Source organism: Pinus tabuliformis, chromosome 2_1, assembly GCF_031772625.1.
Source record: "Pinus tabuliformis cultivar Carrire ecotype Pingquan chromosome 2_1, CPIR1, whole genome shotgun sequence".
Classification (NCBI taxonomy): domain Eukaryota; kingdom Viridiplantae; phylum Streptophyta; class Pinopsida; order Pinales; family Pinaceae; genus Pinus; species Pinus tabuliformis.
The window spans coordinates 880,465,621-880,473,899 of NC_142299.1; the positions used below are offsets into that span (position 1 = coordinate 880,465,621).

At 36.9% G+C, this 8,279-nt stretch overlaps 1 pseudogene; it reads left to right on the forward strand.

Annotated features, from left to right (window-relative positions):
- The first annotated feature begins 4,330 nt into the window (after positions 1–4,330).
- Positions 4,331–6,247, forward strand: LOC149203471 (L-type lectin-domain containing receptor kinase IV.2 pseudogene; annotated as a pseudogene).
- The last annotated feature ends 2,032 nt before the right edge of the window (positions 6,248–8,279 follow it).

Consider the following 8,279-nt stretch of genomic DNA (forward strand, 5'->3'; position numbering starts at 1 on the left):
GGTTGACCATGGTTGATTTTCATATTGAGACAATCTTTGTGTAAATGTGATGTTGGACCATGGATGACCATAATTGACCATGGTTGACGATGGTTGACCATGGTTGATTTTCATATTGAGACAATATTTGCTGCAATGTGAAATTGGACTATGGTTGACCATGGTTGATTTTCATATTGAGACAATCTTTGTTGCAATGCAAAATTGGACCATGGTTGACCATGACTATAAACTTAAGGGATTTATAATAAACTCTAGGATTAGTTTTATAAAACTTATGAATAATATTATAACATAGGAATATGAACCCTTAGATTAATAAACCCAAGGGATTCATATTATAAACCCAAACGAACAATAAACCTAAGAGATTAATACTAAAAACCCAAGGTATTATAAAGCCAAGGGAATAATATTAAACTCAAGGGATTAATATTATAAACCCAAGGTATATAAACCCTAAGATAATTATAAACCCTAATATAAGTACAAAATTGGTATACACTGATTTAGTATCTAGCTTGGTGGTGACCTTAAAAGTAAATGATCATTATTATTATTATGATTATAAACTTTATTCATCTTAAAGAAATATAAAAATTAATATATACTAGCAATTGCCCTAAAAAGTGAAAAAAGAGGCCGATAGATTTTTTAAATTAGAAAAATAGTATGGAAATTGGAAAAATGATAAAAAAATGCATTTATAGATATGTATTCAGCTCATAAAAATGAAGGACCCCCATAACAAAAATGAAGGCCAGGATGAGTTTGGCTAGTAATTGAAGGGTGAAATAATCACAAATATTCAAACTAAGAATATTAAATAATCACAAATTCTCAATTGCATAAATAGTATGAAAATTGGAAAAATGATAAAAAATGCATTTATAGATATGTATTCAGCTCATAAAAATGAAGGACCCCCATAACAAAAATGAAGGCCAGGATGAGTTTGGCTAGTAATTGAAGGGTGAAATAATCATAAATATTCAAACTAAGAATATTAAATAATTACAAATTCTCAATCACAAATATTCAAACTAAGAATATTAAATAATCACAAATTCTCAATTGCATAAATAGTATGAAAATTGGAAAAATGATAAAAAAATGCATTTATAGATATGTATTCAGCTCATAAAAATGAAGGACCCCCATAACAAAAATGAAGGGGAGGATGAGTTTGGCTAGTAATTGAAGGGTGAAATAATCACAAATATTCAAACTAAAAATATTAAATAATTACAAATTCTCAATTGCATTACCCTCAGATCAATGAAACACCAATTTCATTAAGACAATAGATTTTTTAAATTAAAAGAATAGTATGAAAATTGAAAAAATGGTACAAAAAATGCATTATAGATATGTATATCATATGTATTCAGCCCATAAAAATGAAGGACCCCATAACAGAAATGAAGGCCAAGACGAGTTCCGCCAGTAACTGAAGGGTGAAATAATCACAAATATTCAAACTAAGAATATTAAATAATTGCATTACCGTCAGATCAATGAAACACCAATTTCATTAAGACAACGATATCTCCTCGTATGAGGATCTTTATTATCTTCACGAGTAAGACACTTTATTGACAAGCCACGGGAACACGGGTGGACAACTTTTTCCAAATTCGGATTGAGAATATTCATCGACAACGATATCTTCACGAGTAAGACACTTTATTGACAAGCCACGGGAACACGGGTGGACAACTTTTTCCAAATTCGGATTGAGAATATTCATCGACAACGATGATTTTGCACGAGCAAGGATGATTCTCTGTACATATACATACGTTCATGTAGTTCTACAGTGCGCTGAGCTCCTAGGGAAATTGAAAGTCCATGAAGTGGGCGAAGGCCACTCGGGCGTGGCGAAGCTTAGGTACCAACGCAAAAGCTGAATCCGTAGGCCTCTCCCCAGCTATATATGGTCCCTGCATATATATGGTGCGCAGATTCCTATGCTGTGGCAAATTCCAATATATTTACCCTGAATAAGAGTCTTTATACAAAAACCCGTCAGTCAGGTCGAATGTAGCATGAGCAAATTGACCAGAACAGGAAAAAAGAATCCGCGAATTCTTAATTTCTTTGCCTAACGAAAAATTCAAAAACACTACTGGATATTCGTTCTTAGAAATAAACCTAAATCTACGAACAAACAGAACCTACGGATTATTGCAGTGTACATCAAGACCACAACGTTCAAGAAAATTTTCTACGAATGTGCTGAACAGATTGCCTTTCCCTAGAGCTTTCTTTCAGCAGATGATTCCCCAAATACTAAACACAGAAATGCTAACGCACCAACATTTGAACCAAATATTATCAAATTAATCCGAATTGGAGAAACTAAAGCTGTTACTGCAACTTAACTAAATACAATGAATTCTGTCAATTTTCCTTCAGCAAGAACGTGTTCTTTAAACATTAAAAACATGCATATATGAAGCAGACGAGAATTACCTAAATTGAGAAGGTTAAAAGGTAATGGCAACTGATCTCTACGCTTTTCCTTGAAACGTTGATCTCTACGCTTTGCCTTTAAAGCGAGGCGATTGTGGCATGCAATGCAAACTCAGCTTCTTCAGAAAAGTCCCCGCACCATACCAGCAGCTTCTTGGGCAGTTATTCGAATTCGCATGCATTTCGAAGAGTAGTGGTTGGATGAAGACCGTAACAGAAATTCCTACCATTTCGTCTGAAGGATGATGAACAGCATGACGAGACAGGATGATGAAGACCATGACGAGACGGGTGGCGCTAAAAACCTGAAAATGCGTTACAGATGTCAGTGGAAAGCAGACGGGTCGCGCTAAAAAACTGTGCACAAATGTCAGACGGAGATCAAAAGTGTAGACGGTCCAGGTGTCAACGTGAGATTGAAAAGGACGACGAAAGTCTGTTTCAATAGGAAAGGCCTATCGGCCTAATTAACTTCTTCATTTTTAATTTTATTTGTAAATATATATCTTTAAAAAGTTAAATAATATAAAACAATTTTTACAATTCTCTTTACTATTAAATAATAATAATATTTAATTATAAAATACATTTTCTAATTAATTTTTTCAAAAAATATTATATTTCTAAACTTTTATAAAAATGTAGAATATAAAAATCTATACGGTTTCACACTTTTAATAGTGTTATTATGACTTTAAGTTAATATAATTTTCAAATGTGAATAATTTTCAAAGCGTTTTAAATTTATAATTTCTAAATATTTTTTATTTTCCGAAAATTTATTAATATTGCTTTGATTTTTTAATTTATAATTTCCAAAAGCTTATAATTTTCAAAAACTCCTTGATATTATTTTAAGTTTGAAAGTATAGTTTCCGAAAGTCTATAATGTTCCAAAATTTCCTTGATATTACCATAATTTTTAAATTTATAATTTCATAAATCTATAATGTTCCAAAAATGCTTTGATATCGCCCTGACTTAAAATTATAATTTCCAAAAGTCTATAATTTTTCCAAAAGTTCTTAATCTCGCCGTGACTTTTAGGTTTACAGCTTTTCTTCCCAAAATTCCTCGCTATCCCTAGAAGATAAAGCATTCTTCACACTTCGATTATTGTAAGAAAAAACACAGTCAACGTTCACCTCGGCTTGGATGTTAAAGTCTATAATTTCCGAACAAATCGTTGATATTTCGATTTGAATCCTTGATGTCTACATTGTTTGTATAACACGACCAAAGAAACATAAAACGTTCTTGACAATTACATTTTTTATCATTGAATTCCAATGAAGCTTGACCTTGACTTGAATTTTAAAGTATAATTAAAAAAAATTCTGTTTCAGTAAAGAATGTGGTGTCACCCTTTGGCAAAATTCTTAGATGACAGTGAAATGGTAAAAGCTTATTCGTCACACTTTAATGATAATTGAACCTTGACTTGACTCAGATTTTAAAGCAAGGTTTCTTAAAAAATACGTCTCTATATTTATTTGGAAGCAGAACACTCCAAAACCGCCCATCGCGCACTCTGTACAATTGACAAACAATGAACCTTGACCTTGACCTGCATTTTAAAACCCTAATTTTCAATCCGCGGAATGCTCGGCGATGCAGGAAGAATATCTGGATGTTTCATGCTACAGTCACCGATGATTTCGCTGTAACAGGAGTCGCCCGGAGTCAATATTCCCTGCTACCTGATAGGCCTCTAAAAAGCAAATGGCCAAAATAGTGGTCGTCGAATTGTCAGGTGACCACGGCAGGCACAGGTAAAAATTAATGTATTAATATTCAACATCCATTTATTATTTCCCCGGGAGCATTATATCTCAAGCGAAGTAATTGATTCAAGATGTTTCCATGGCTCAGCCTTCTCCTTCTCACAGCATTCATCTACCTTGTCATACCACCTTTTCCCGCACAGGCCGAGCAGGACTCTCGACATACCGCTTTCGTCTTCGACAGATTCGATGGTAGTAATTTGAAATTGGAAGCGGAGGCTTCAGTTATCCGCTCAAAATCCGTGCTTGCCCTCACAAATCAGTCGCGTTTCATGATAGGGCGCGCGCTGTATTTCAATCCCGTGCAGATGAAAAGAAACGAGACGCCTTCCTCGTTTAGCACTACCTTCGTTTTCTCCATAGTACCTGCTCCCTCTAAGGCAGGTGGAAGCGGATTAGCCTTCTTCATGACACCCTACAAGTCTCCCATGGGCGTTATGTCATCCCAATATATGGGCTTGCTTAACCTCACCGGAAACGGGCAGCCATCCAATCACTTGTTCGCAGTTGAGTTCGATACGTGCAAGAATGTGGAATTCGATGACCCGGATGACAACCATGTGGGCGTGGATATCAACAGCCTCATCTCAGTCAACGCCATGACCGCTGGCTTTTGGAATGGCGGGCAATTCCATAATTTGAGCCTCAGGAACGGACAGAACTTACAGGCCTGGATCGATTACGAACATTCTAAAAGCCGCCTCAACATTAGCGTCATGCCAGCCGGCTTGCCAAGACCGCAGAGGCCGCTGATATCTCTGAAAATCGACCTGCGCTACGTTCTGGAGGAGAAGATGTTCGTTGGCTTTTCAGCGGCAACGGGGACGTTGACTGAAGACCATTACGTTCTGGCGTGGAGTTTCACCACCGAAGGCACGGCGCCGGACCTTGAGGTGTCGCTTCTCCCGTCGTTTGCTAACATGTATTCCAAACGTCGGGGTCGAGGATTCATAGCCGGAGTCACCGTGGCATCTCTGGTTCTCTTCTCGTTGATTGTTGCGGCCGTGTTTATCAAAAAAGCAAAGAACAGGGAAACGATCGAAGACTGGGAGAAGGAATATTGGCCCTATCGATTTACTTACAAGGAATTGAGCGCTGCCACTAGCAAGTTCCTAGAAGAAAACATTTTGGGGCAAGGGGGTTTCGGCAAGGTTTACAAGGGCGTTCTCCCCAGAAGCGGCCAAGAAGTCGCTGTGAAATGCCTATCGAAGGAGTTCACGGAGGGAATGAAGGGGCTCGTCTCAGAGATCTCAAGCATGGGCAGCATACAGCACCGGAACCTGGTTCAGCTTCTGGGGTGGTGCCGGAGGCAAAAGCAACTCTTCATCGTTTCCGACTACATGCCCAACGGCAGCCTGGATAAAATCATCTTTGGGAATTCGACAACAATCCTGCCGTGGCCTCAGCGATACGCTATCCTCAAGGGTGTGGCTGCTGGGTTGCTGTATCTTCATGATCAATGGGACAAGATGGTCGTCCACAGAGATATCAAGTCTAGCAATGTGCTGCGGGATTCGGAATTCAACGGGCCACTGGGTGAGTTCGGCCTGGCTCCGCTGTATGATCACAGCGAGAATCCGCAGAAGGCTCATGTGGTGGGAACGCCGGGGTACATTGCGCCGGAGCTGATACACACGGGGCAGGGCACTCCCAGCTCGGACGTGTTCAGCTTCGGGGTTTTGCTGTTGGAGGTGGCCTGCGGGAGAAGGAACGTGGATCCGTTAACGGAGGCGGAGAAGATGATTTTGACGGAGTGGGCGTGGGAGTTGTACACGGAAGGGAGGCTGGTGGAGGCATCGGATCCAAAGCTGGGGAAGCGATATGATGTGGTGGAGATGGATAAGGTCCTGAAATTGGGGTTGTTGTGTTGTAATCCAAAGCCAGAAAGCAGACTGGAAATGCGGCATGTTTGTCAAATACTGGAAGGCGAAGCTCCTGTTCCAGACATCCGCACGACTTCGTTAGACGTGAGTATTGTGGGTTGTTAACCGATAACCGCATGATATACAGTGTAAGTTTTCACTTTGAAGTAAGGGCTTTGTAGTCCTGAAATTTTGGAAGGCGCGAGTGCTTTGACCTTTGGGCGGCTAATGGTTGAACGCCCGTTAAATAGAATAAAAGATCAAAAGTGTAGACGGTCCAGGTGTCAACCTGAGGACGACGAAAGTCTGTTTCAATAGGAAAGACTTATCAGCTTAAAAATGAAATTTTAACGATTATATAAAAATGTATAGTTTTTAATTAAAATTCTATGTATATATATAGGATCACATCTGATGTCTCAAGACAATAAAATAGATTTATAATTTTACTAATTCTCAATTAAAAATAATAAATATATAAAAAAGGGTAAAATGGAAAGTGAAAAATCAAGATCAAAGTGGAAACCATAACAAATTTGATTAAAATGGGTTTCAATGTAAACTACTTTTAATATTTTATTTAGTATATTTAAACAAAATTTTAATTATGATCACAAGTTTTTCTCACTTATAATTGGTTGAAACTGATTATATTTCTCCATTAAAAAATTCAAAAAATAAAATTTATATTGAAAATAGTATATAAATTTATATTAGAAATAAAATATATGTATATATTTTTGTATATTTTAACAATTTAATGGTTTCTCAAAACTTAGATGAAAAGATATTTATAGTTTTTCACTAAAATTAAAATTACTTTAACTAATTAATAATCAAATTCCTTTAAGTTTAATAAATATAATTAACCTAAAATTAAAATTACTTTAACTAATTACTAATCAAATTCTTTTAAGTTTAATAAATATAATTAACCTAAAATCTAAACAAATGAATCAATATATTTTTCATTCAATAATAATAATTATCAATTTACATTTATTGATATTGATGAATAATAATTGTTCTAGACATAAATTAGTAAATGATAACTGTTATCATATATATGTATATAAAACTCAAATTGTTATTGTCAGGCCAGGGTAACTCCACATTGAACAAGAGAGAAAACTGATTGATGTTATTCATTAGCTAACTCATGTTTATATACAAAAATAAAATGGATCAATTCATCTTCTAGATGACTGTCCAGTTCACCCATCCGTTTCGGGTTAGGTGTCAACATTCCCCCCCTTAATCTGAAGGGATGTTGGTGAGTCCAAGCATCGTTCTGAATCTTTCAAGCTTTTCTCTTCCAAGCGCTTTGGTGAAGATGTCTGCAATTTGCTCGTTTGTGGAACAATGACGGAGATGGATTGTTTTGGCCTCAACATGATGTCGGATCAGATGATATTTAGTATTGATGTGCTTAGTACGATCATGGAACTTTGGGTTCTTGGCCAACTTTATTGCAGATGCGTTATCAATCATGAGTGGAGTTGATTGTATTTGTTTTACTTGCAAATCTTCAAGAATTTTCCTGAGCCACACAATTTCTTTTGTTGCTTCAGCTGCTGCCACATATTCTGCTTCTGTTGTGGAATCTGCTGGTACTGACTGTTTGCGTGATCTCCAGGAGACAGCTCCTGATCCAAGACTCATAGCATATCCTGAAGTAGATACCCCAGTTTCTTTGTCTCCATTGAAGTCTGAATCAGAGTATCCAATCAAGTTGAAGTCGTCCACCTGTGTATACTTGATTCCAAGGTCTTGAGTTTCCTTCAAGTACCTTAGAACTCTTTTTGCAGCAGACCAATGTCCCTCACAAGGCTTTTGCATGAACCTGGAGAGGATTCCAACAGCAAATGAAATGTCTGGTCTGGTAGTAGTGAGGTAGATGAGACTTCCTACAAGCTATCTATACTTTGTTGCATCCTCAAATTCCTTTCCTTCAATAGATGTGAGCTTCAAGTTTTGTTCCATTGGAGTACAAAGGGGATTGCACTCTGTCATGCCAAATCTGTTTAACAAATCTCCAATGTATTTCTTTTGAGAAAGAAATATGGACTTTGGATGTTGGGTTACTTCAATGCCAAGATAGTAATGAACATAGCCCAAATCAGTCATTTCAAAAAAATTTCCTAATTCTTTCTTTATG